Source organism: Canis aureus, chromosome 1 (assembly GCF_053574225.1).
Source record: "Canis aureus isolate CA01 chromosome 1, VMU_Caureus_v.1.0, whole genome shotgun sequence".
NCBI classification, from domain to species: Eukaryota; Metazoa; Chordata; class Mammalia; order Carnivora; family Canidae; genus Canis; species Canis aureus.
The window spans coordinates 28,357,274-28,384,341 of NC_135611.1; the positions used below are offsets into that span (position 1 = coordinate 28,357,274).

General features: G+C 37.5%; 1 long non-coding RNA gene and 1 pseudogene across 1 annotated transcript; one reads left to right on the forward strand and one right to left on the reverse strand.

The window, feature by feature from the left end:
- Positions 1 to 4,884: 4,884 nt before the first annotated feature.
- Positions 4,885 to 18,918, reverse strand: LOC144311453 (uncharacterized). Its single transcript, XR_013377054.1, has 3 exons — positions 18,221 to 18,918; positions 16,771 to 16,872; positions 4,885 to 5,323 (listed from the first exon to the last, which is right to left on the reverse strand). It is a non-coding gene; the product is annotated as an uncharacterized LOC144311453 (long non-coding RNA).
- On the forward strand, positions 6,415 to 6,751 carry LOC144293902 (SNRPN upstream reading frame protein pseudogene; annotated as a pseudogene).
- Positions 18,919 to 27,068: the final 8,150 nt, after the last annotated feature.

Genomic DNA, 27,068 nt, shown 5'->3' on the forward strand with positions numbered 1-27,068 from the left:
CCTAAAAATTGTTCTTTTTAATTTTTAACAAAATTTCTAAAAATCATATTATTCCTGATAAGATTTCTTTTTTAAAGTTGTGATAAAATGTATATAACATAAAATTTGCCATTTTAACCATGCTTAAGTGTACACCTCCATGGCACTAAGTATGTCTACACTGTTGTGCAGCCATCAATGTTACCCATCTCCAAAACTTTTTCATCATCCTAAACAGAAACTCTGTACCCATTAAATAAATAATAAATAAATAGTAAATAAATAACTCCCCATTCTCTACTTCTCTGGCCCCTATTCTACTCTGTCTCTGTGAATTAGCCTATTCCAGATCCCTCTTTTAAGTGGAATCAATCATATAATCTTTGTTCTTTTGTGTCTGGCTTATTTCATTTAGCATATTTTCAAGTTTCATCCATATTGTAGCACGTGTCAACTTCATTCCTTTTTAAGGCTGCATAACATTCCATTGCATGTATATACTATGTTTCATTTACTCATTTATCTGTTTATGGACATTTGGGTTATTTCTACCTTTTGGCTATGGGGAATAATGTAATTATGAGCATGGGTGTACAGGTATCTGTTAAGAGTCCTTGCTTTCGACCTTTAAGCATATACCTAGAAGTAGAATTGCTAAATCACACAATAACTTGGCTTAATTTTTCTACTTAACATTTTTGTTATAATGTTTTCCACAGTAGCTATAACATTTTACATCCCCACCAGCAATGCACAATTCCAATTTATTCACTTTCTTGACAACAGTTTTTATTCCTGGCTTTTTATTTTTAATAAAAGCCACATTAATGGATAAGAAGTGATATTTCATTGTGGTCTTGATTTTCATTTCCCTGATGATTAGTTTTGCTGATTATTTGTATGTGTTAATTGGACATTTGTATATATTCTTTGGAAAAAGTCTGTTCAAGTCCTTTGTCCAGTTTTGAATTGAATTGTTTAGAGTTTTTTTTGTTGTTAAGTTGGAGGAGTTCTTTATATGTTCTGGATATTAACTTCTTATAAGATACATGACTTGCAAATATTTTCTGTACTCTGTGGGCTGCCCTTTCACTCTGTTATGTTCTTTGATCCATAAAAATTTTTTATTTCAGTTAAGTCCAGTTTATGTATTTTGTCTTTTGTAGCCTATCCTTTTGGTGTCTTATGTAAGAAATCACTGCTAAGTCCAATGTCATGAAGCTTTTACCTGTTTTCCTCTACAATTCTATGGTTTTTATCTCTTATGTTTAAGTCTTTCATCCATTTTGAGTTAACTTTTGTATAAGATTCAGGGTTAGCATCCAACTTCGTTCTTTTACACGTAAAGTCATTACTTTTTAATAAATGTTATCATCCAGCAGTTTAGCCCCTGATATTGAAGACTTATTCAGGAGAAAGGGCAGTGAGCACCTAAGCTCCCTGATGCAGCTCTGTGACATAGTGACCCAAAGCTGCCTGTGAGCCAGTCTTCCCACTGCTCCCACTCATCACTTCCTGAAGGCTGCTGTAGACTGGTACAAGAGCTGCTTTTTCTTTTTTAAACATCTACAGGCACCTGTTCTTTGAAGTGGGTGTCAGCTGCAGATGTAACAGCCATCATCACATGATAGCTGTTTTTAGTTAGTGGAAAATGCTGCAATACTTTACTTACTTGCCACCCAACTTAAAAATCCACAAACCAAAATTTCTCACAAGGGATAATTGTTTTTTCTCAAGTAACTTTTTTATATCAAAAGAGCGTGTTTTTTTTTTTAGTATTTAAATGGAAATAAACAAAATGGCGTATTTTAAAAATAGTATCTTACAAGCCAGTTGTCAGATGGAAATATCAAAAATCCTTGGCAGCCTTCCAACTGAAAAGGCAGATGAGTGATCAATTGAAAAGTCACCAGCAGCAAACAGGACACATATCACAAAAACAAATACTAGAGGTCAATTAAGATGACAAATGTGACCTTTTTGTAAGTATTTCACAATGGTTTATCTAACTCGTATCAGTTGTATTTTTTCTCTGTATAAATCAAACTATAAGTAGTAATATATATTACATCCATCCAAAAATGTTTTAATGATTTATACCAAGTAACAGTATGAGGTAATATTGATAATTATTTATTTCTGCTTTCAAGGCTGCTATAATTATCTGAAATAAGAAAAGAGCACTCTTGATTAAAGCCAACTGTGGGAAGATCCTTAGAATTTCTACCAGAAGGAAATTCTACCACCTAACTCTATAAAATCTTTCTCTCATGCCAAACCCTTGATAGTCTATTCCTCTTCCTCAACTATAATGAGAAACTATGGTGTGTACCTTAGGTTAGCTATGTAATTTGTAAGCACTGGGTGTTATGCTATATGTTGGCAAATTGAACTCCAATAAAAAAAAAAATCAAACTGCAGGGCTCCTTGCTAAAAACAAAACAAAACAAAAAAAAAACAAACAAAAAACAAACAGAAAACCCAAAACACTATTAAGAATTTGAAGACGGCAACAGCAGAGCTTCAAACCAAGTACAGGGTCATTCTGAACATGGAGTCCTGTGCAACCACATAGGCTTCACACCCGTGAAGTCAGCATTACGTGTATTTATTTCTGTGTTCAGCCTTATAGCTTTGTAAGGATCCAGTTGCAGATACTGATTCTCAGATGCTGCCAAGATACGTTTGCTTTGCTTTGCTTTTTTATCCCCATAATATTATCACCTTGTCTCACTAGGATGTAGTAATCCCATCTCTTGGATGCTGAGTTGATTTTCCACCTTCTGTAAAACTGTGCTGCAACTGTCCCTTCTTCAGTCTTGTTTCTAAACATGTATCCAGAATCCACTGTGAATATTCATTCAACAATAATAAATATTTATCAACTTGGTTCGGATTGCTCCAAACAGATCCTGAGACTAGAATTTGAAGGGAGGGACGCCCAGGTGGCTCAATGGTTGAGCGTCTGCCTTTGGCTCAGGGCGTGGTCCTGGAGTCCCCGGATCAAGTCACACACCTGGCTCCCCGCCAGGGGCCTGCTTCTCCCTTTGCCTATGTCTCTAGCTCTGTGTCTATGTGTCTCTGATGAATAAATAAATAAAATCATTTAAAAAAAAGAATTTGAAGGGAAATATTGACAAGTGCAAGAAGGAAGGGAAGTGGGGAAATGATACTGGGAAGAGAAAGTAGTCAATAAACTGTGTTGTGAAGAAAAGCTGCCTCAGCCCCAAAAGTCCTCCTCCCACCCCAATCTCCTTACTCAGAAACCCCTCCACTGAAGGACAAGGAAACTACAAGTATTTGAACAGCAAACGCTGAGAATTATCAATTGAGGGCTGCCCTTTGGCAGAAGTTGGGGTAGTAAATCCTCAAGCCTGATGTCTAGGTAGCCAAAATGACCTTCTACAGTTTCTGGAAAGCATCCTCTCACTCGAAGATGCAGATATTAGCAGCTGGAACTTGGCTTAAATGGTTCAAGAGTGGGTCAGTGACAACATCTGCTTTGTCTGAGTGCCTGCCTGCTCTTTCCCAGGTACCCTTCTAAGTGCTGGCAATACAGGCCCATCCACAAAATCCAAACTCATGAAGTCTGTCTATTGTCTATTGTCTCTGAGGAGATAGACAAAACACAAACATTTAACAAAAGATGGTAAGTGCTATAAAACTAAAACTTATTACAGGACTAGGAAAGGGAGCTGGTTTAGAAAGGGGGGTTGGAGAAAGTCTCTCTGCAGGTCATGTTTGATCAGTGATGTGAGCAAATGAGGGAAAAAGACTCAGGGGTACTGGGGACAGGGAGATCCAGGCTAAAGGAAGAGTAAGTGCGGGCAACCAGGTGGCTCAGCGGTTTAGCGCCACCTTCAGCCCAGGGCAGGATCCTGGAGACCCAGGATCGAGTCCCACGTCGGGCTCCCTGCATGAAGCCTGCTTCTCCCTCTGCCTGTGTCTCTGCCTCTCTCTCTCTCTCTCCTCTCTGTGTATTCTCATGAAATAAATAAAATCTTAAAAAAAAATGAAGAGTAAGTGCAAAGGCCCTGAGATAAGAGTATACCAGTATGTCCAGGAAAGAGCGAGGAGGTAATGTTGCTCGATAGATTGCAGCAGGAAAGGAAAGAGTGATACAGTCAGAAGAGCAGATCGAAGTGGAATCATGTAGGGCTTTGTAGACCACACAAAGGACTTGGTATTTCATTTTGTTTTGTTGTGTGCTATTCTGAAAATGGAAAAAAGTGGAAGCTTCCGAGTACAGAAGTGATTCGATCTGTGGTGTCACCAAACAGAATTCATAGTTGTCATTTTGTTTCTGTGTTTCACCCTATATATAATAGTAGTTAGTAACAGACACCTGTAGGCCAAAGGCTGCCTTGCTTTTTTTTTTTTTTTTTATGATGCCTGTAATCTAACTTCAGAAACAAAACACTAAAAATAGTAAGGTAACCATATGATCATCCATCCATTCATCCATAGGTTGAGAAAACCTTTCAAAGTTGAGTAATTCCTGCTTCCTTACCCCCACTACCATTTGGGACAAGCTGCTGTGGGATGTGGCAACTGGGAGACATGGCTTATTAGTGAGCATCATGCAGAATGAAAAATAGAGACAAAGATGCTGACCAATGTAATTATTGCTGCTTCTCATTTTTCCTTTCCTTTTTTCCCTTTTTTTCAAATATCTACCATAAAGAGTTCCAATCAAAAATACACCATAGTTCTTGACACAAGAAAATATTTAACAAATAATGAATTATAAAAATCTTTACAAATTGTTAAGCAATTATAAATATTTATTTTAAAAATTAAAATTTTAAAAAATCAGTATAAAATGCACATCAGCATAAGCAGCAGAATTTGCACAGGTTCACTCCCTGCAAAAAAATCACACAAGGGGTTTGTTTGTGCCCTAGAAGGCTAGGGCTCTCGGCCAGGGATCATCATGATGAGATTATTTTTAAGATTTTTATTTCTTTATTTGAGAGAGAGAGTGAGAGAGATCACAACTGAGGAGGGAGCCGATGTGGGACTCCATCCCAGTGCCCTGGGATCATGACCTAAGCCAAAGGCAGACGCTTAACTGAGCCACTCAGATGTCTCATGGAGAGGAAATTAATTTTGCTTTTATTAAAAGATTAAACTATTTTGATTGTTGAAAATGTGGATAGGGACTCAGGATAGGGAATCGGGGCTCCTCCTGTTGAACAGAAATGGTGTCTGTAAAATGTTACATGGTGGATCTTGAAGAACGAGAAGCACTTCTGTCAGGGGATCTGCATCTTGGCCACCTCAGATTTTCATGGCGCGAAATGGGAGAAATGGATAAATTGACTTCAGTTCTCTGTTCTCTCTGCTAGAAGACAGCAAGTAAGTTTAAAGTGTACATTCTTTCCCCCTCTGATTTCATCTTGTTTTCTTTTTCCCTCCTTTCCCCTATGGTTATCTCTTTTCTTAAGTTCCATATATGAGTAAAACCATATGATAATTGTCTTTCTCTGATTGACTTATTTCAGTCAGCATAGTACCGGTCTAGTTGCATCCATAAGAGACTCTTAACTCTAGAAAACAAACTGAGGGTCGCTGGAGGAGAGATTGGGGGTGGGTGGGGATTGGGTAACTGGGTGATGGGCATTAAGGAGGGCATGTGATGTACTGAACACTGGTGTTATCTGCAGTGGATGAACAACTGAAATCTACAACTGAAACTAATGCTGTGCTCTATGTTAACTAATGGAATTTAAATAAAATAGTTTAATTTAAAAAGAGGGAAAAAGAGTATATGCCCTTGAGACAGACTTTTTTTCCTGTTTTTTTTTAGCATTCTACTAAAGGCAGAAATGCAGAGGAATCATCTCTACATCACTGAAAGAGAGCATCTGTTGTGGCCAGGGACAGTTTTGTTCATAGCAAAGATAGACATTGGGGGCAGCAGTTTTAGTGAAGGATAAAGAAGCTCCAGAGAGTCTCAGGATAATGCTGCATCTATGATGCTGGGCAGCTGTCATGGTCAGAATTTAGAAACAGTACTGGAGGACCTCATGTGGCCCTTCCAAAACTTAGATTGAAGGGAGCCACACGAGCAGTCGAGCAGCCAGGACAGCAGCAGTGAGAGAGAAGAAAGTCTTGTCTATCATTTAGGATTTGTAAAGGGAGAGATTTCTGAGACAGCACTCTCCCAGACAGTTTGCAAAATGTGGGGTTAAGAAAAAATTACACTGCTCAGAATGACTAAGGAGTCACATTTGGATTGAATATCAAGCCTTGAAGGCTAGGAAGGAGAATAATGCTTCTGAGTTCAGGACCCAAAGGGTCACCACGTTAACAGAAGAAGCAATGAAGCTTTCTTTGATCCTAAGAGTCTTCTTTTATCACTAAAAGGTGCACTCAAGAATGAGTCTTTCTTCTAAGACTCATTCAATTAGTCTAAGGAGATCCAACTAATTTTCCAGGGACCGCTTACACCTGAGACGGACTACGGAACAGCACGTCCCAGAGGTGGAAGTCCAAGTCAAACGTAGAAGGACAGCCTCACTGAGCAACCAAGAGTGTCAGCTGTACCCAAGGTGATCTCAGCAGCAGCAAGTCCCTGTGGTGGATTTCCAGGCTGAACTGAGACAGGCATTCTTGGCTGAGACACCAAGAGGTGGTTAAAGCAGTATTGGAACATCCAGGTAGCTAATATCCAAGTGAAAAACCAGGTTAGAACTGATACAGTCATGGTTAGGAATAAATAAATAATGTGTTTGGAGGTCAATTATTTGGGATATGTTAAAATAAATCTTTTAAAAATAAAAAAAATACATGGTCTCATCATGAAAAAATACTTAATCAATATAATGTCTGATTTTTACATTTATTTTTCTTAATCTCATTCAGAAAACTTGGTGGGGCACCTGAGTGATACACTAGGTTAAGCATCCAACTCCTGGTTTCAGCTCAGGTTGTGATCTAAGGATGGTGAGATCCAGCCTTGCCTCAGGATCCATGCTCAGCAATGAATCTGCTTGAGACTCTCTCTCCCTTTCCCTCTGCCTCTCCCCATACATGTGTGTGCTCTATCCCTCATTCTCTCTAAAATAAACAAATAAACAAATAAATCCTTTCAAAAAATAAATAAACTGAAAACATGGTGTAATTTTCCTGGATCACAATCTTTTAACAAACTTTGTTTTAAAGAGAAAGCAGACCAGCATGTCTAGTCCTGAAATTGAGATCCTAAGTCCTAATTGAGATCCTTAAAGATCATTCATTGAGCAAGACTGCAAGCACAATTTCTTCTTTAGAAATTGCAGTTATAATACACATACATTATGACTACTCTTCACTCACACAACTATCTCTATTCTCATAGGCATTCAGATGAAGGTAGAAGGGGAGAGAAATTACGATGATAAATGTCTTGACAGTTTTTGTAGACAGGAGAATTTCCACTAGTAACAATAAAATCCTGGCTAGTAATATATTTTTAAAAGGCACTGATAACTGTGTAACATAGGGAGATCATTTCTGAAAGTGCCTTGGCTAACCTGCATATATAAGTTACAAGTCATGTGTGTCAAAATCAGAATTTTTCCATTTTTTAAAGAAGATTTTTATCTATTTATTTTGAGGGAGAAAGAGATAGCACATGAGCAGTGGGGGGAGGGGCAAAGGGAAAGGGACAGAAAGAATCTCAAGGGGGATCCCTGGGTGGCTCAGCGGTTTGGCACCTGCCTTTGGCCCAGGGCACAATCCTGGAGTCCAGGGATCGAGTCCCACGTCGGGCTCCCTGCATGGAGCCTGCTTCTCCTTCTGCCTGTGTCTCTGCCTCTCTCTCTCTCTCTCTCTCTCTGTCTATCATGAATAAATAATAAATAAAATCTTAAAAAAAAAAAAAGAAAGAAAGAATCTCAAGCAGACTCCCCGTTGAGCATGGAGCCCGATGCAGGGCTCGGTCTCATGACCCCCAGATCAAGACTTGAACCAAAATCAAGAGTCAGACACTCAATTGACTGAGCCCCTAGGCACCCTCTTTTATTTTCATTCTTATAGATAAAAAGCTAAATTATTTTAATGCTTTAACAAAAGTCTGTTTTTCTTTTCCACAGCAAATTCTAAAAGAAAAAAGGAAGTCAACAGAGCAATGTGAGAGAAAAAACTTCAAATTCATTCTTCATATTCAAACATCATAATAAAACTTCTTCAGAGGGGATCCCTGGATGGTGCAGCGGTTTGGCGCCTGCCTTTGGCTCAGGGCGCGATCCTGGAGACCCGGGATCGAATCCCACATCGGGCTCCCGGTGCATGGAGCCTGCTTCTCCCTCTGCCTATGTCTCTGCCTCTCTCTCTTGCTCTCTCTCTCTATCATAAATAAATAAAAATTTAAAAAAATAAAATAAAACTTCTTTAGAAAAGCCAATTTATCCTCTGAAGTTATATCATCATTTGGGGAAAAAAAATCTCATGTAGCAATAAACATTGTCTTTCCATCAAATAGCAGTAATAATAGATAAGAATCTTTATATAATGCAAACAAGAAGACTTTGTCTAATTTGTCTAATAAAGTGATGAAAATTCCACCTCAAATTTGAAATCGTTAAGCCCACACTGTGTCCATGGTCTTGGAACTACTAGCTATGTTGGGAATAAGGAAAATGGATTAAAAATCCTTGATTTCCTCTCAAGACAGTGTGCATGTCATGGAAGGTAAAAGAAAACGAGGCACTGTCATATACATTGGCTGAACTGTATGCTTCTTTAGCATATGGACCATGTCGTATTCAATTTATCCTTTATAGTTTCTTCCACAGTATAGAGCTAATGGCTTACAGGACAACAGGTTTTCATGATCGGAGAATAATTCGTCCTAGAAAAACTCACTTAAAGTGAATCTACTTAAAATAGAAAACAAATAACATGTACAGAGTAAGGGAAAAAAAAGGTTTGATTGTCTTTTTAAAAATGTAACCACAACTGATAAAAATCAGTATTTCATACTGTATTTTATAGAAGTTAAAATTATAGCTATGCAGTAATTATTAGAACAAAGAATGAATCAAGCACTGGTTCTTTAAAAAAAAAAAAATTAGGGGATCCCTGGGTGGCTCAGCAGTTTAGCGCTTGCCTTTGGCTCAGGGCATGATCCTAGAAACCCAGGATCAAGTCAGGCTCCCTGTATGGAGCCTGCTTCTCCCTCTGCCTATGTCTCTGCCTCTTTCTCTCTGTGTGTCTCTCTGAATAAATGAATAAAATCTTTAAAAATCAATCAATAAATAATAAATTTAAAAATTATTTATTTACTTTTAGAGAAAGAGAGGACACAGCAGGGTGAGGGGCAGAAGAAGAGGAAGAGACTCTCAAGCAGATTTCTCACTGAGTGCAGAGCCTGATGTGGGGCTGGAGCCCACAACCCTGAAATCATCACCTGAGCCAAAATCAAGAGTAGCCTTTCACCAATTTAGCCACCCAGACACCCCAAGTGTTGGTTCTTTTTAAGGTAACTTTTCTGATAAAGATATAGGTTAGCAGGATATGCCACTCTCTACCTATTGCAAAATGATCACAGCAAGAGTCATTAAAAGTTATTCAAGTGCTCTAATTTTCCAAGGTGCTCTCTTAATACACTGATATACAAATTTGTCTCCAAAATGTTATATTATGGTACTAGTCTTGTCAATAATTTCTTCTTTGGTTATTAATTGATCTAATTCTACTAAGTACTCATTTGTCAATAGTTTCATCTATAAATTGGAATCTTTTTCCATCACTACTTTCACTGATTTTATTGACTTTATTGTAGATTTCCAATTTCACTTCTCAATCAATATGTATTGTATTTGATTTATATCATTACATGTTTACAATATCCAAAGAGTAATTAGGAAACTCATTAACAAAAATGTTGATGTGTTGGAGATCTATGCTGATTTAAAGAGAGTGGGTATTTATAGAGACTATATCAGGTTTTGATAACTTTAGCATCTCTATGCAACAATCCTTGTTTTGGAGGGTCAGGTACCAAAAGTAAAAAAAATAAGCCCATGCCTATTAAATTAACAAACAATATGCAAATATGGAATAAATACTCAAGCTCACACTGATATAGAACATGTGCTACATAGTTTGTAGAAGTTGGTATATATGGGCTAAGTTGTGAAAAATTTCAAGACTTCATTGTTGAAAGCTCTTTTACATTGAAATTTTGTCGTCAACAATATACTCATGAAATTCGACCAAAAAGCCTGCTAAAATTGTGTGGGCCTATGGAGAAAGATAATTTTTACTGTAGTTCTTTTTCTATACATTGTATCTTTTAGATACACTTTTAGAACCTGTAGCATTAGTCAAATGAATGCTTTGCTTCTATTATGGCTATTTTCACCCAGTGATTAGTTCATTTTTGCTTTATTCTGAAGAAGATAGAGTCATTAGGATCATTTTGAGTATTTTAATCTCCCAGTAGGAAAGCAGTCTGGGAGTGCCTACTGTTTTAACTCCAACAAATAATTTATTCATCTCTGTTTCTCAGAAAGTATTCAAGCTGTCTAGAAATGGATCAAACCATTTGTGTCCTATCCACAGGCCCTCTAAGCATACACAAAACATCAAATTAAATCTTGGAAATCAAATCCTAAAGGAGCATTCCTGATCTATGATGTGCTGTGATTCTAAATGATGGCTATTCTTTGCAAGACAAACAATGTAACAGAGAACCTATCATAAGGATCTAGCTCTTGGCTAGACCTAAGGATAGAGCATAGTAAAAGATGACTTAAATTATTAGCAAAGAGAATCACCTTTTCTGAACACATTTCTATAGACAGTAAGATCCTGCACTGGGCATTGCAAGAAGGTAGAGTCCCTATTTATTGAGGGCCTTTTATGTACCCTCAGGTTTTTTAACACATCCCGTTTCAATTAATTAGCTAGACAAGTCCAATTATCTTCTACTTTCTAGTTTGTTTTGCTTATATATAGCCCCTATTTCATCTGAAATTTGGGTACATCTCTGTGCCCAGCCTTACTTCTTCCAAATAATATATTAAATTTCCCAGTAACATTTATTAACCTTTGCTCATAGATTTAAGTTATAATGTTAATCATATCTATATATAAATAGGATTGAATTCTGGACTATTCTGTTCATTGATCTTTATGTCCACTTTAACATCAATATCATACTATGTTCATTAGTAAAACCTTATGTTTTCATATATAGTAATGCAAATTCCAGTGATTATGATTCCCCCAATCTTTTATTATTTTTGCATATTTTTCTCTTTGAATTCTAAAATTGTTTTCCAGAAGAAATTTAGATTTAAACTTCATTAAAAATTCTGGTAATACTGTAATAGGGGTTGCATTAAACTTATACATTAATTAGGGTAGAATTAAGGTTTTTTTACAATATTAAATCTTCCCATCTAAGAACATAGCTTATCTCTCCATGTTTTCAATTCTTCTTTGACAACCATAGTTTGACTGTATTCTTCATGTGGGTATCATAATTATTATTATTAATTATTATCTTAAAATGTTTCCTTGTTATTGCTATGGTGAGTGGGATTTTTTTCTATACCATTTTCTTATCAGTTATTATGATATATAGCACATTATTTATTTTTGTATGTTTATCTTGTATTGGCCACCTTAATGGACTCTTACATGAGATATTATAGTTCATCTGTTTGATTCTTTTCAATTTCCTGTATAGGTAATCACATCTCCGTAAGTCGTAATTTACCTCTTCCCTTTTAATATTTATATTTCTTAGCATATTTTTAGGGCCTTTAATACATACTCAATGATAGAACTTTAGCAGAAATTCTTGCTTTGTAGGAATTCTAATATTTCACCTAAGAATGTTGGCTATAGGTTCTTGGTAAAGACCTTGTTTGTTAAAATTTTTATATTTACGAGTTTTTCTTTGCTAGCAAAATTTTTTTCCATCTATTGAGATAATAATAGGTGTTTTCTCCTTATAGGTTGTTAACACAACTCCCAAAGAACTTTAACACTAACCGTTTTCCTTACTCTACAACTCTTAAGTTCAGGAAAATAATTAGAACAAGATGTATATCTTGAAGCGGCTGACGGTGGGGGGTAAATATACTGAATAAACCACATTATCCTGTACTGTACCAGGTAGTCTAGTGTGCACCAGGTCTTCCAAGACTGGTGATACACCTAACCCTGATGACATGGTTTCTCATAAATATCCACTCTAGCCTGTAGGAGAATCGCCACAGCCTGAGGAATATAAAAGCTGGGCCTGGAGAACATCAGTTGAACTCCCAGAGTTCTCATGTGTCTCTCACACTTTTGGACTTACTATCTGCTATTGTACATCTGCCAGTGTCCTCTGTCTGTTATTGGAAAATGCTGCTGGCCTCTTTGCTGTGTATCCTGATTGCAATGACTTCCTTCTGTAACTTCTAGATAAGTAATTTTTCTTGATTTATCAGGAGGTGTCTCTGGTCTTTCAGTCAATTCAATTTTGCCATTAACATTTATCAACATAATGGGTGTGAGATCTTTTAATCTAATAAGTTACATAAAAATACTTTTAATATTAAGCAACTTTTGCATTGCTGGAATATGTTTTGCTAGTTCATGAGATTTTAATTTTTTCATATACTCTTAAGCCAAATATACTCAAGAATTTAGTACATGATCAAGGTTACTTTTCAATTGAAAGATGGAATTTTTCAACATACGGTGCTGTGAAAAGTGGGTAGTGTATAAAAATATTAGATGGAATTCATCTTTTACGCTGTATGCCAAGGTATGCTACACATGTGCCAATGCTTAAATGTAAACTATGATATAAGAAGATAAAGGCACTAGAAGGAAATATCTGTGCATTTCTTTATAACTCTGAAGTAGAAAAAAGTCTTTTTTAAAAAAGACTTTATTATTAAGTAATCTCTCTACCCAATGTGGGGCTCAAACAACCCCAAGATCAAGAGTCACATGCTTCACTGACTGAGCCAGTCAGGCACCCTGAAAAAGTCTTTCTAAACTAAGTCGCCAAATGCAGAAGCCAAGAATAAGGAAAAGGTTCATAAACTAGACTATATAAAAATGAGAAAGTTCTAAATAGCAAAAGACAGCATAAGCAAATCTAAAATAAAATGACAAATTGAGGCAAAGCATTTGAAATTCATAGCATGAGCAATACTTTAAAGGTTCTTGGATACTTTCTCTAATCCTTCATTTAAAAGCTTTTAGAAATTGAGAAGAAGTTCAGCAATCTTGAAAGGAAACCTAGTTCACAGAAAAGGAAATACAAAGGGTCCTAACATATGAAGAGATGTTCAATCTTACTCATAACAAGAGCAATGTACCTTAAAACTACCCTAAACTAATATTGTTCACATACTAGATTATCAAACCTCCCAAGAGCAAGTTGGGGAAGAAAGTCTGTTCATGTAATTTAGGTAGGCATGCAAAATAGAGCAAAGCCCATGAAGGGCAATTTGGCTAGGCCAGGCAAAATTGCAATTTGCATTCCACTTCTGCAAGTTTTCCTACAGATATACCTGCTTTATATAAAATGCTGTTATTTCCTAGGTTATTCATTGTTAGTTTATTATAGAAAAAAAATGTTAATGGGGCACTTCGTGCTAACCCAAAAATTAAAAAAAAAAAATTAACAGGGCAGCCCAAGTGTCTATCAGAAGAAAACAGCTAAAATAAATTGTGATAAATCCAGGCAATGGAATACTAAGCAATTAGCAAGTGAAGAAGATGTCCTTGTATTCATGTGGAAAGATCTTTAGGATATACTGCTAAGCGAAAGACCAGCAAGGTGAAGATGAAGTGTATAGTCAGCTATCTATAATGCTGTTAATCAGCTATGGAGGTAATCACTGTCACAGCAATGGTTCTCAGAGTGTGGTCTGAGGACCTCAAGACCCTTTTAGGACTCCATAAGAGCAAACTATTTTCATGATAATACTAAAAAAGTATTTGCTCAGTTTGGGCCATTTTCTAAAATTTATAAAAACAGATTAATAAAAACTCCAGAAATAAAGGCAGCCTTGGACTTAATGATTCAAATTAATTTGGTTGACATTTTCCTTGTTCTGTCACTTACGCCTGTGCCATTATCAAGGGCACTTAGGTCAGATGGTAAAGAAATGAATAGACACTGCCTGGTAAGTGTAAGAAAACAGACCACAGAAGCAGACCACTTGCTTTTTAAAGCCTGTTCTTTCCAAAAAGAAATTTACAAAAAGAAAAAGAAGATACCCAAATGAATAAATATGTCTGTCAAAATTAAATTCTTATTTCCATTTCAGGCTTTGGGGAAAGTAGGGCAGATAAACAAGGTTCTAGGTCATAATAAATAAAAATTTAGATTGGCAATTTATCTCTGCTTAACAAGTAATTATAGACCTATTAAATACAGGCTTTGTAGTCGTTGCTATATGTAGCTGGGGACCAGAAGCTTGGTCATAAGGGACATTAAATGAGGGCAGAAAGCCACTTCTACTGTAAGACAATTCAAAAGTATATGACATTTGTTGAATACAAATGTTTCTCCCTTGTATAAAATGTTTCTGAACCGTGATCTCCAGAGCACAGACTTTGAGCTGTTTTTTCCTGGAGTAGTGTTTCACTTACAAAACTAACCCACATTTTCTTCTGTGATTCTTCATATGACTAATGAAGCATAGCTCTGACGTTATGATCTAGGGAAATATGTGGCCATGGAGTGCATAGTTTTGACAGGCCCCACACCCTGATTATAAACACACAACATGGCTGACTAGCCTCCATTCACTTTTCTTTTTTCATCCTGATTTTTAAAGGTGATCTATTAACTGTAATTGCATTCCTTCTACATTGGCTCTTGGCCCTACACCTCCAATAAAAATGTTTAGGTCCTTAATTCTTAAGGTTCTATACACACTTTTCTCCAAGAGAAAGCATTTCATGCCAAGCCAATCTGTCAGCGCTTCCATGTCCCAGCTGTCCAAGGTTACAGAATTGAAGAGCTACTATAGTATATGCCCTGACAATGTTTTTCCCCTCCTGCTTACATTCATCTAATTTATCCATCCTTGTATAATAGCTCCTTAAGTAGATACATCTGTACATCTATTTACTCACAAGTACCAGTAAGATAAGTGTATGTGTATAATTTAGGTTCTGAATATGTTTATTTGCAAAGTAATGAAACAACTTGAATAAATACATTTCAAACTCAGAAATTAATATATAACACTCTTTTAAGGGCCTATCAAAATAATATTTGTATTTCATCTCAAAGACAAATATGTATAATAAACACAAAAGCTGGTGTTTCTGGGTCACCCAGGTGGCTCAGTAGGTTAAGTGTCCGACCTGTAATTTCAGTTCAGGTCGTGATCTCATGGGTTGTAGGAATGGGGTCCCTGTCAGTCTCTATGTTCAGCAGGGAGCCTGCTTGGGATCTCTCTCCCTCTTCTTCTGCCCCTCTTCCCGCTTACATTCTCTTTTTTCTCTCACAAATAAAAAAATCTTATAAAAAAAAAAAAAGCTGCTTTCTAAAATTGGAGCTTCAATTAGTTCCTCAAATAGATAGAATAATTATACTACCAGAAGGACCTCAGTTTGATTGCACTGAAGGTCACATGTGATATTTAAGTAATGTTTCAATTTCCAGCAGATTCCATTTTAAGCTTCTCTGTGGAATCCAGGATTTAGTATTCTTTCCAGAATTTCTCTTTAGACATACTTTTAAAAAAGGTATTCAAACTGCCAACACATCTTGAATACTTATCTGAAGGACTTAGTCAAGGCTGGGTTTAAAATCTGTAACCTAAAGATGGAAGTTTCTGAATGACACTGACACTTGCTAGAGGCAATCTAATTCTCATGATGAATGTGAACATCTCATTTACAAAATGTGTCGATTACAGAGAACCCAAAAAATGCAAGAACTAGTAAAAATAAGCCAAAAATAAAATCAACCGTGCTACAGCTTATTTAATATCATAGAGTAATCCTTCCTCTTTATAAGAATGATATTATCCTGAAATTTTCATGTCCATAGTTTGCTCCTACTATCATTGGATGTTACCTTCTCCAGCAAGCTTCCATAAATCCTCTATGTTCAGGGAAACATGGGGTGACCCCAAGGTTCCTTTTCTTTTTAGCCCTCCCTTACTCACCAGTAAGCTGAAGGTAGAGAGTGTTGGTAGAATGTATGCATATCAAGAAGTGAAATGAAAACAGTTAATTCTGTAAAACATTTCCACTGTTCTGGTATGTAGTTTTGTATGAACTACAAAATATGAATTGTGTAATTTCAGTAACCCTGCATATGAAGTCATTGCTCTTATATTTGCATTAAGACTGCATAAAATAAGCAGTAAGATTCATACTAATTTCAAAATTCAATATTTCCTTACTTAAAATGGCATTAAATATGAAATAAAAAAAAAACAAGTGGAGAGACTGTAGAAAAAAAGGAAAAAGGCTTATATGTAGTAATTTTAACGGCACCTTTTTTCTGCCTTTTTAACAAAGGTTTCTGAATTTTCATTTTTTACTAGGTCATACAAATTCTGTGGCTTTGGATATAATGATGTACCAAACAGGCTCTTTGGAAGTCTAAAAAAGTTCAATATCTTCCAGAATGCCTATCTACAGAAAGATGATAGATAGATACTACCTACTCATTTTGTTAAAGCAGCTACTAATGTAGTATTTCTGAAATATGAATACTTGGTACAACACAGATTCCTTAAAATCTGCATACCAATATTCATTGCCTTCATGTTGTTTAGAATTTTAAGCCTCGGAGGTTTGAATTTCTTTGCAATACTGCACCTGTGCTGGGCTTTCTCAGAGGCTCCGGAGCATTTCATCACTAGCATGCCGTGAGCCTGATGACCTTTAGGCAAAGATCAGGTGGTTCCTCTGTTCTTCACACTAGGGAAGGAAAGACCTACTTGTAAAATGCAACAAATGTTTCCTGGATTAAGGCCAATTTATTTTTGATCTTCATTTGATCTTTATTTTGACTAATCCTTTTCTTTGTGTGATTTCCTTTTGTTGATATGCCAAAATTCTGCCAACTTGTTTCCTTTCTGAAAAAGCCCCTCATTTCTGTTAAGTTTAGTCTAGTATTCAGACTTGCTTGCCAAAAGCAAATTAAATCCCCTCTGCCCTGGCACCAACCCCTAACCAGGTCAGAAGCGTATCTTGTAAAACGTCTTGGTGATTGGCTCATTTATATGCTTGTTGTGGCTTAACCTTTTAAGGACTGTTATACATTGGTCTTTATGAATATGTTTAATGGGGGTAAGGGAGAACCCAGGGTATTCTTTCCACTTACTCATTCTCCCGAGAGAATATTTTCATCTCACTGTGGTCCAACCTATATAGCACCAACTATCTAGGTAACGCAGACCCATTCAGCTTTAATTTGAATTGATCGGGTAAACTGAATTGCTCAAGATGCCTGTAATCCCAATGCAGGAATGCGATACAGGACGTGATCAATCCATTCAATTGATCCATTGGAGACTGCTTGGAAATCTGGCATTCGGGCAGTTTGTGCATTTGCCCTGCTACAGGTAATCTCTCAGCAAGACCAACGTCTTCTTGCAAGGCTCTGCTAAACTATATGCTAAGAGAAACCTTCTTTTTCCAGATGAAACTATTCAGAGGCTTAGGCAAAGCAAACTAATGCACCAATTAGCACTGTCAGATCAGCATTTTCAACATGCAAGTTTGCTTCCAAAAACCTCCCTTTGAGCCTGATTTTGCAAGAGGTTCAGATCTCCTGAGTTTCACTTTGAGTGTCAAGTTCAAGCAGAACCCAAAAGAAAACTCAAATCAAAACCCACTGTGGACCCTTCGAGTTTCACCTGGTTTCTACCTGAAAGAAGTACCTAGTGTTCCCTTGAAACTTGACCCAAGTTTGCATGCAATTCAAATGAAATCCAATTCAGCACCGCAGAAAGGTTTGCAAACCTCCAGAAAAGAGGCTGTGAACCTGGGATGACCTTTGGGTATCCAAGGAGGTTTACCAAAGTTTTTCAAAAACGTAACTTCAGGGGCGCCTGGGTGGCTCAGTGGTTGAGCATCTGTCTTTGGCTCAGGTGTGATCCCACAGTTCCGGGATCGAGTCCCACGTCGGGCTCCCTGCATGGGGCCTGCTTCTCCCTCCGCCTCTGTCTCTCTCTCTCTCTCTCTCTCTCTCTCATGAATGAATAAATAAAATAAAATCTTAACAAAAAACCTTAACTTCAACATACTTCAAATGGTAACTCACCTCCAGGAAATCTATGTATCACATATAGTTGGCTTCAAGAGATGCGTTATTTCTGCTTTCTACCATCATTCTCCATCTCTTTATACTCTGAGGGAGGAGGTATCCTGGCTAATTGGTGAGGAGGTCGGTGGCTACCACTACGTGCTACTTGCACCTCGCTGACGCGTGCGGCCAAATCCACGAGCTCGGGCGTGTGTTATTAAGCATCGATTATAAAGTGGCCCCGGGAATCTACACATTTCTAATGGCGAACAGTTGAGATAATCCAGTATCTCAGCACGACACAATGGGTTGGAACAACCTGTCACAGAAGACAAACTTCCACTTCTTCTAATGAAGATAAAACAGCGCTTACTCTTTTCTTTGTTCTGAGGCAAAATTTCTTCGTGGCCTTGCCCCCACCCACTCCTCTCGCCACAAAGCCCTGCTTGTGTTCTCCTGATAATCCGCACTCACTCTCCCTTCTCTAACCATTCACCCCTCGCCTCTTCTCCATTCGGCGTCACCGGCCCCTCAGCCTTCCTCCCGCTCCTTTCTTCGCCAAGCTCCTCGACGGCACTTCGAGGCCGGCCGTCGGCTGTCGGCAGCCGCCGCTTTACGACAGTGTTGTAAACGGGCCTCGGGGGCGCCTTCCGGGCCCCTGAGGCCACGCTGACGCTGACGCTGGCGCTGGCGTTGGTGCTTCCACCCCTGCGCTTCTCGTCCGTGGAGCTCGCGTTTCGGAAACACGTCAGGAGGGGAGGGCACGTGACTCTTCTGGGGGCCTGAGCGTAAACAACGTTTCGCAGCAATCGTGGGTGACAGAGTAGCTGTATTCCCTACACCTAATGCAAACAGGAGGGGAGAAAACAAAACGCAATGTGTAGTAGAAAAAAGCCTGGATATTGAAGTCAAACAGATGTGTTGGCTTGAGTAGCGCCTTTGCCATGGTGATCCTCTTAGAGTTGTTTCCCTGTCAGTGAAGTGAGGATACTGACACCTACCTCAAAATGCTAAGGGACTGAATGAAATAAAACACGTTCTAAGACTCCTTAATGGCTCCTTAAGAGAGAATACTGCATCTTACATCTTAGGCTTAAACAAGGGTGGTTTTGTGGGAAATTAGAAAACTGCTTATTTTTAGCCTTCTCATGCCGTGTAACTTCTCTGTTTGGTGTCCTAAAGCAACGTAGCATCTTTGCATGGAGGCACAAACACCAGACTCGAAGAAGTCTCCTATTTTCTCATTGGGCTGCTTCTTCCAAAACGCTCATCTTGCTAGAGCCAGGGTGATCTCATGCCACTGGCTTGATTTAGAGCGCTTGTCTAGCTAAGGAGAATGCTACTAAAAATAATATATCCACCACTCACCTCTGTATATTACTTTGCAAATGAAAACATTCATTGATAAGTATTACTAGAAATGGAAACCAAATTAAAACTTAACAGCGCTTATAACTGTAAACATACTTTATTTAGTGACATTATTGCTATTATTGATATACAGATATTGAAACTAAGCGGATTTGGCTCAGTTCTTGAAGGTTAAAGTCATAAAGACACATAAGAATGTTAAGCATCAGGGCTCCTGGGGCTTGGTCGGTTAAGCCTCTAACTCTTGATTTCAGCTCAGGTCACCATCTTAGGGTCCTAGGATGGAGCCCAGGACAGGCTGTATGCCCAGTGTGGAGTCTGCTTGAGATTCTCTCTCTCTCTCTCCTCTGCCCCTCCCTCCCCGTCCATACGCTTGCTCTCTCTCTCTCTCTCTCTCTCTCTCACTCTCAAAATCAAAACAAAAAAAAATCTTAAAAAAAGAATGTTGAGCATTGTTTTTGACTGTGTCAAATGAAGAGCTGTTTTTATTTATTTGTACTGATCTATAGTTGACATACAATGCTACATTAGTTTCAGGTGTGTAACATAGTGATTCCACCCTCTATGCACCCTGCTAAGCGCACCATAGGCGTAGCTGCCATCTGTCACCATACAATGCTATTAGACTATTACCAACTACATTTCCTGTTCTATACCTTTTATCCCCCTGACTCATTCATTCCGTAATTGAAATCCTTTTACCTCCTGCTCTCCTTTATTTTGCCTATCCCTTCACCCCTCTCCTCTCTGGCAACCATTGAAGTATTCTCTGTGTTTATGGGTCTGATTGTGCTTTTGTTTGTTTGAAAAGCTATTCTTTTATTTTTTTTAATTTTTAAAAGATTTTTATTTAGTCATCATGGGAGACAGAGAGCGAGAGAGAGAGGCAGAGACACAGGCAGAGGAAGAAGCAGGCTCCATGCAGGGAGCCCGACGTGGGACTCGATCCCAGGTCTCCAGGATCATGCCCGGGCCAAAGGCAGGCGCCAAACTACCAAGCTACCCAGGGATCCCCAAAAGCTATTCTTTCTATCTAAAGATTTTAATCTCTGTTCACTTCAACGCACACAAGTTTTGAAACTTAATTTTTCTGCAACTATATGTACTTAGAGATAAGTCAGATTCCTCATGGACTTCTCAGTATTTATCATGTAGTTTTTCCCCATTTTTAGTAAACACATACAACAACCAAGTAATAATTCGGGGAATTATTACTACATTCTTATTGCATCTATCTAAGGCTAGGACTCCAAGCAAGAGCAAAATGTCTGAATCAAAAATGAAGAATTCTGTCAATCACCCGGTTTTCTTTGTTTAATTTTATAAGGACATCATATTTAGAGCCAATGAAACAAGATGATTTAGTGTTTGGTGCTGTGAGAATGCATCTTACATCTTAGGCTTAAACATACTTTAATTTAAAATGTCTGTTGGATTTAATTTTGTGTAAAAATTATCTATTATTGTTTGAAGGATGCTAGGTGAAATTAATACTATTTGCTTTCTTGGATTCAGTAGAATTCATAGTAAAAAAACTTGCCTCCAGAAAAAAAAATGCCATATGTGAAAAAAGGAAATGTCTGTTGCACTCAACTTTATTTTTATGTATACCTGATAAATATGTATTGAATGAATGAAAAGCATAATAAATTAATAGCTGAACCATTCAGTCTAGGAGGCTGACCAAGCAAATATCAGGGAAGCAGTGAGCTGGAGAGATGACGGTGCCTATCTTGAAGGTGGTTGGGCAGGCCCACTATAGGGCTCACCACAGGATAGCTAGATAGAAGCATAACATTGAAGGTGATACAGACCAGAGCCCAGCTGTCTATAGGATACAGAGATCTAAAAGTAAGAAAGACAGAGATCACATTCAGATGCACAGTATAAATGGGGAGGGCTAGGAGCAGGATAGCAAATGCTAGAGTAAATCAAGAGCTAAGCTATGCTGGAATTGAATCTTTCTAGAAATAGGGCAAGCAAGCATGAACAGAGAGATTACCCAAATAAATGTTTTAGCCTTAGTCACTTAGTCTTATAAACAGCACTTTGCATTCTGTTTTTTGTTTTTCCTTTTAAGTTTTTATTTTAATTCCAGTCTGCTACCATACAGTGTTGTATTAGTTTCAGGGGTACAATATAGTGATTCAACAATTCCATATGGCAGTTTGCATTTTGAATATACAAGCTGCCATGAAAGTAAATAATGGAAGAAATCCAGGTGTAAGAGTGAAGGGAAGAGAGGAACGAAGAGATGAAAACAGGAAAACAAATGAGAAAGTAAGGGGCACCTGTGTGGCTCAGTCAACTAAGCATCTGCCTCTGACTTAGGTCATGATCCCAGAGTCCTGGGATCAAGCCCTACATCGCACACCCCACATAGGGCTCCTTGCTCAGCAGGGAGCCTGGTTCTCCCTCTCCTGTCTGCTCATGCTCCCTCTTGCTGTCTTTCTCTCTTAAATAAATAAATAAAATCTTTTAAAAAAATAAAAGAGAAAGTAAAGAAAGATAACGATATGAAAAGGAAAACAAAAAGAAGAGGGAAGATAAAAATGGAAGAAGGAGCAAGGGCAGGGAGGTGAGAAGGAAGGAAGTTCCCAAGGATTAGGAGCAACCTTAACTATTTTTCCACTGCTCTGAGGGACACAATAGTCCATTGGCTCATTTGTTGACACCAGTTTCCCAGCATACATAGCCAGGCATCTTTGAGATGTGTAGCTTTGGCATAGAAATGGCTCCAGTCTCAGAAGATAACTCTGAAATAGATATGAGGGATGTTTCATTATAACCACAAATCTGTAAGAGTAAAATTCAAAGAGAAAGAAAAATGAAAATATTATATTTTGTTTGAACATTTGTACTGAGGTCATTACCCAGTTATGATTCATTTTACCCAACAAGGAAAGTTAGGGGTATCCCTTTCATGAGTCAAAATCTTTTTCTTGTGGATTTCTGTGTTTTGAATATTTTATTTCCTGATTTGTTAAACAATATTAAGGTCAAGTGTAATAACATATGGAAAAATAGTTAAAACCATCACTATAATATAAGGTTAAACATAGGAGCATTAATCCTGCAGGGTATACTTGATAAGGGTGACTAACAGTTTTGTCTTCCCTATTTAATAAATGTTAACCAGTAGCCAGGAACAGTAAAATGCTTTTTTTTTTTTTTTTTTTTTTTTTTTTGTACTCTAACTAGTTCCTTATTTGTTCTAGACTTGAGCTTAGAGTACTGAGTTTCCAGATGCCACTCAGAACATGCACTTTGGGGAAAAATACTACTGTTGTGTAACAGAGAATTAGATCAGGGACACCATCAGCCCTAGCAGTGGCCTGGGATAATATAAGTGAGCTCAGCAAGGAGGAAAGAGAAAATAATGGATTGGAGATCTCAAGTGAGATCTCAGACATAGTTGGGTACAAAGCTCCCTGTCTTCCATAAAACAGCTCTGAGTGCCATTATCATGAGAAGCCACTATCAATGAGAAGATCATTATTCTAAGCCATTAGTACTTATGCTACAAACAATAAAGACAGCAAAAACAGTTTATATTTACTGCATATGGCCAAGAGCTGTTCTAAGCATGTACAAATTAATAGTTAATTCTGAGAACAACTCTGAGTGATGGATACTTATTGTTATTCTTCCCCATTTTGGTGAATTGATGAACTCAGACTGATTCCTAGTAAATTAATTATTCAAAATCAGGTCCCCAAATCACAACAATTAATAGCAATAATAACTACTGGTAATTCAGCAAGGCAGTAAAGAGGTATGGTATGCTCTTGTTGAAAGAGTTTGGGTCAGACACCCAATCACCAGTGCTGTGGACTAGAAACCAAAGCCCTGACCTCTACCCCTCCAGCACTGGCTGTATCACCCTCTTCCTAAAAATAGAGGATAATAATGATTATCTATTCACTACATGACTTATTGTAAGAATCAAATGAGTTATAGATGTAAAAGAACTACTTAAACTTTTATTATTTTAATGATGTTAAGTATGAGTATATCAGATGATGGAAGAAATGGAAGGACATATATTTGCTCAAAGTTGTAACATGAAAAAGTTTTAGCATTTAATCATGTATTCACTTTTGACAAATAGGATAACTACTTACCTTGTAACTACAATAATAAATGGATCCTGAGTTACCTATAAGATGCTGCAGGTGTGATAGTTAAGTATATATTAAAGTTAAGGTTATATATTAAAGTTAAAGTATATATTAAAGTTAAGTTATATTAAGGGTGTGATAGTTAAGTATATATTAAAGCCAGACTTGCCCAGGTCCAAATCCAAATTAGCTGTGCAACTTTTAAAAATATCCTTAACCTCCTCAGTGTCCTCATCTATAATAATGGTATCTGTCGGGCAGCCCGGGGGGCTCAGCGGTTTAGCGCCGCCTTCAGCCCAGGGCATGATCCTGGAGACCTGGGATCGAGTCCCACGTCAGGCTCCTCTGCCTGTGTCGCTGCCTCTCTCTCTGTCTCTTTCTCTCTCTGTAATAAATAAATAAAATTTAAGAAAATAATAATAGTATCTGTCTCATAAGGTTTATCTTATAAGGGTTATTGAGGATTAAATGAGTCAGTAGAAGTAAAGCACTTAGAATTAATATTTATTATATAAAATATACTATGGAAGTGTTTGCAATTATTATGAACTGTAACACAGATTCAGGGAGAGGAAGTTAGATTATTGTATTTCTAAATCACTCCATACTCATAATCATAAATTTCAAAGGCATCATTATATGATTGTTTTCAAATCCTTTAAACAAATCAGTATCACACACATACTACTCACCCGACACTATGCTAGTTCCTGGACTGTAACAGCAATAACAACAGTAAAAAATATGATATTCTCCCAGTTAAGGGCTTTATAATCCCCTTGGGATCCAGAGAGGAGAACATATGAAATTTTTGAATATTAAAATAAGTTATTTGAGTATCAAAATAAAAATCACTATCTGCTCTGAGGTGCAGTAGAAGGTCACTACAGATCCTTGATCAGGAGAAATTCATGATGAAAATGGTAACTAAGAAGAATAATCTGGAAGGATTATGCTCAAAGACCTGAAGATTTTTTTCCTGTTATTCCCAGACTCAGTTGGTTACATCATGTATCTGGTCACCCAGCCAGAAAATTGGGAGTCCAGTCAATTTCCAAATCCTGTGACTGTGAGAGCCTAAAGATCTTTGCAAGGCACTTTCTACTCTGAACAAAGTGCCATCTTTCCTGTAAACCAGAAGCGTGGCTCTCCATTTTATCCCTCTCTCCCATGACTAACAACACCACCACCAAACTACTTCATCTCTTATCTGGGCTACGAAAATGATGCTTTTGAACTCCTCAAATCAGACTAATTGTTACCTAGCATCTATCTAAGTGTGTATCTGACCAATCATTCAGCCATTCTCAAGTATTAATTTAGTGCTTACTCTATATCAGGTCATGTATAGGCAATTGTTGTGCCAAAGTGGATGGTCTCTGAATATCATAGAGACACCATGGTGACAGACAGTAACCAAACTGTTCTCACAAACTAATGTTGGGTTTAAGATAATACTGAATATAACTTTCTATGTTTCAGTTGCCCCATATTTGAACAGGAGTAACAGAACCTACTCTACAAGGTTGTTATAGGACTAAAATAAGATGGCTGTCATGAAAGGACCACAGAGGAGATGTTTGATAAGCATTTACTTTGTTTTTGAAATTAAATGGCAGCCCAGTTGGCCCAGGGGACAGAGGTAGAGCTATAGATCAGGAAGTCATTAGTAGAAGAAAAGTGGGGATAAAGCCACAAAAGTGAAGGAATTCTCCAAAGAAGAGAGAGAACTAGGCAGGGAAGGCTAAGGACTCAGCACCAGCTTTAAGTGAAAGGGGAAGGGAAAAGAGGAGTCACAGGAAGAAGACTAAGAATTTGTAAGAGAGGGAGCAAAAAACCTAGGGTCTACTGTTATTAAATATTAAATGACTTTATGGGAAAGATTTACAAACTGTTTGCATCTGTCTTATTTTTATAAATACTTGCTCACACAGATAGTAACACAGGTTACAGTATGAAGGACAAAGATGTCAACATTTTAAATTATGTGAAGAAAGTTATCAACCCTTTGCTAGTCTACCAAATGTTACATGTAGTCAACCATTATTCAACTCAGACAAGCTGGAAAGACCAGTTAAACTATTGAAAACTCTGAATTATATTATTTAAATAAATGCAATTTTATTATTTCATGTCTACACAATGATGTCCTATGATACTTTTATAGGCTTAATTTCATAAATGACAGAAATTGTTGATATATATTTATGTATACATATAATTTGAGAGAACATACAGATAATATCAGACTTCATACAGGTATCCCTTGCTTTTTTGGAAGTTCATGTTATGCCTCTTCCCTTTTAGAGAAGATCTACATTAGTGCCTATTTTCACTAATCAAAAGATATCCAAGGAGGATTTTTGCTTTTAGGAAAAAAGGCAAAAAGTGAAAATACTATTCAGCATTTGCTTTGCAGTGAGAGTTAGAGAGGCAATGTACACTCCCATCAGCAAGAGGGGCCCATCGAGCTCCTTCCCCAGGAGCTACACTCAGCAACTCAGCATCAAAAATGCTCAAAAGTGTTCCATGTAAATTAATGGTGACTGCCTTTTCATTTTACACCATCTTGGCTTGAGGAAATGTTCTTAATTTTTTTAAGATTTATTTATTTATTCAAGAGAGACACAGAGAGAGAGAATGGCAAAGACACAGGCAGAGGGTAGAAGCAGGCTCCGTGCAAGGAGCCCGACACAGGACTCGATCCCGGGTCTCCAGGATCACACCCTGGGCTGTGTGAAGGCGGCACCAAAACGCTGAGCCACTGGGGCTGCCCGTTGAGGAAATTTTCATAGGAAAGCTCTACTTTCAGATAGTGGGAGAAATCTGTACTTGAAAAATATGTTCTATCAAGTAAGTTCTTTGATATCTTATACCATTTTTTGTTTACTGAATCCATTAAGCATAGTTAGACCAAAGGCCATCTTTATCTTAACCCCATGCCAACTACCAAAACTTCCTTATTGCCAGTCCAAAGTAATAATGTTTTGCCATACACTCAAGCGAACACATGAATATTCTTCTCTTTGAAAATGTGCCTTTATGCTTAAGCTGTTTCTTTCTAGACCAAATTTTCAATGGCTCACTGAAGTTATTGAATGAAATAAATGTGTTTAATTCATGGTTTCTCATATCAAATACAGTAAATGGGCTAAGGAATTGGTCCCTTCATTTTGCTCTACCTCCTGCTCCTGTCAGAGCACAGCTGGAGCATGATTTTCAGTTCTTATATTCAGTTCTGGCCATCACATTTTAGGACAAACTCTAATGAAATGAAACATAGTTCGAAGAGAATGAGACTCGGAACCATCACACATGAGGGACAATTGAAAAAACTGGAACACCTCGTCCAGAGAAGATTTGATACAGAGAGA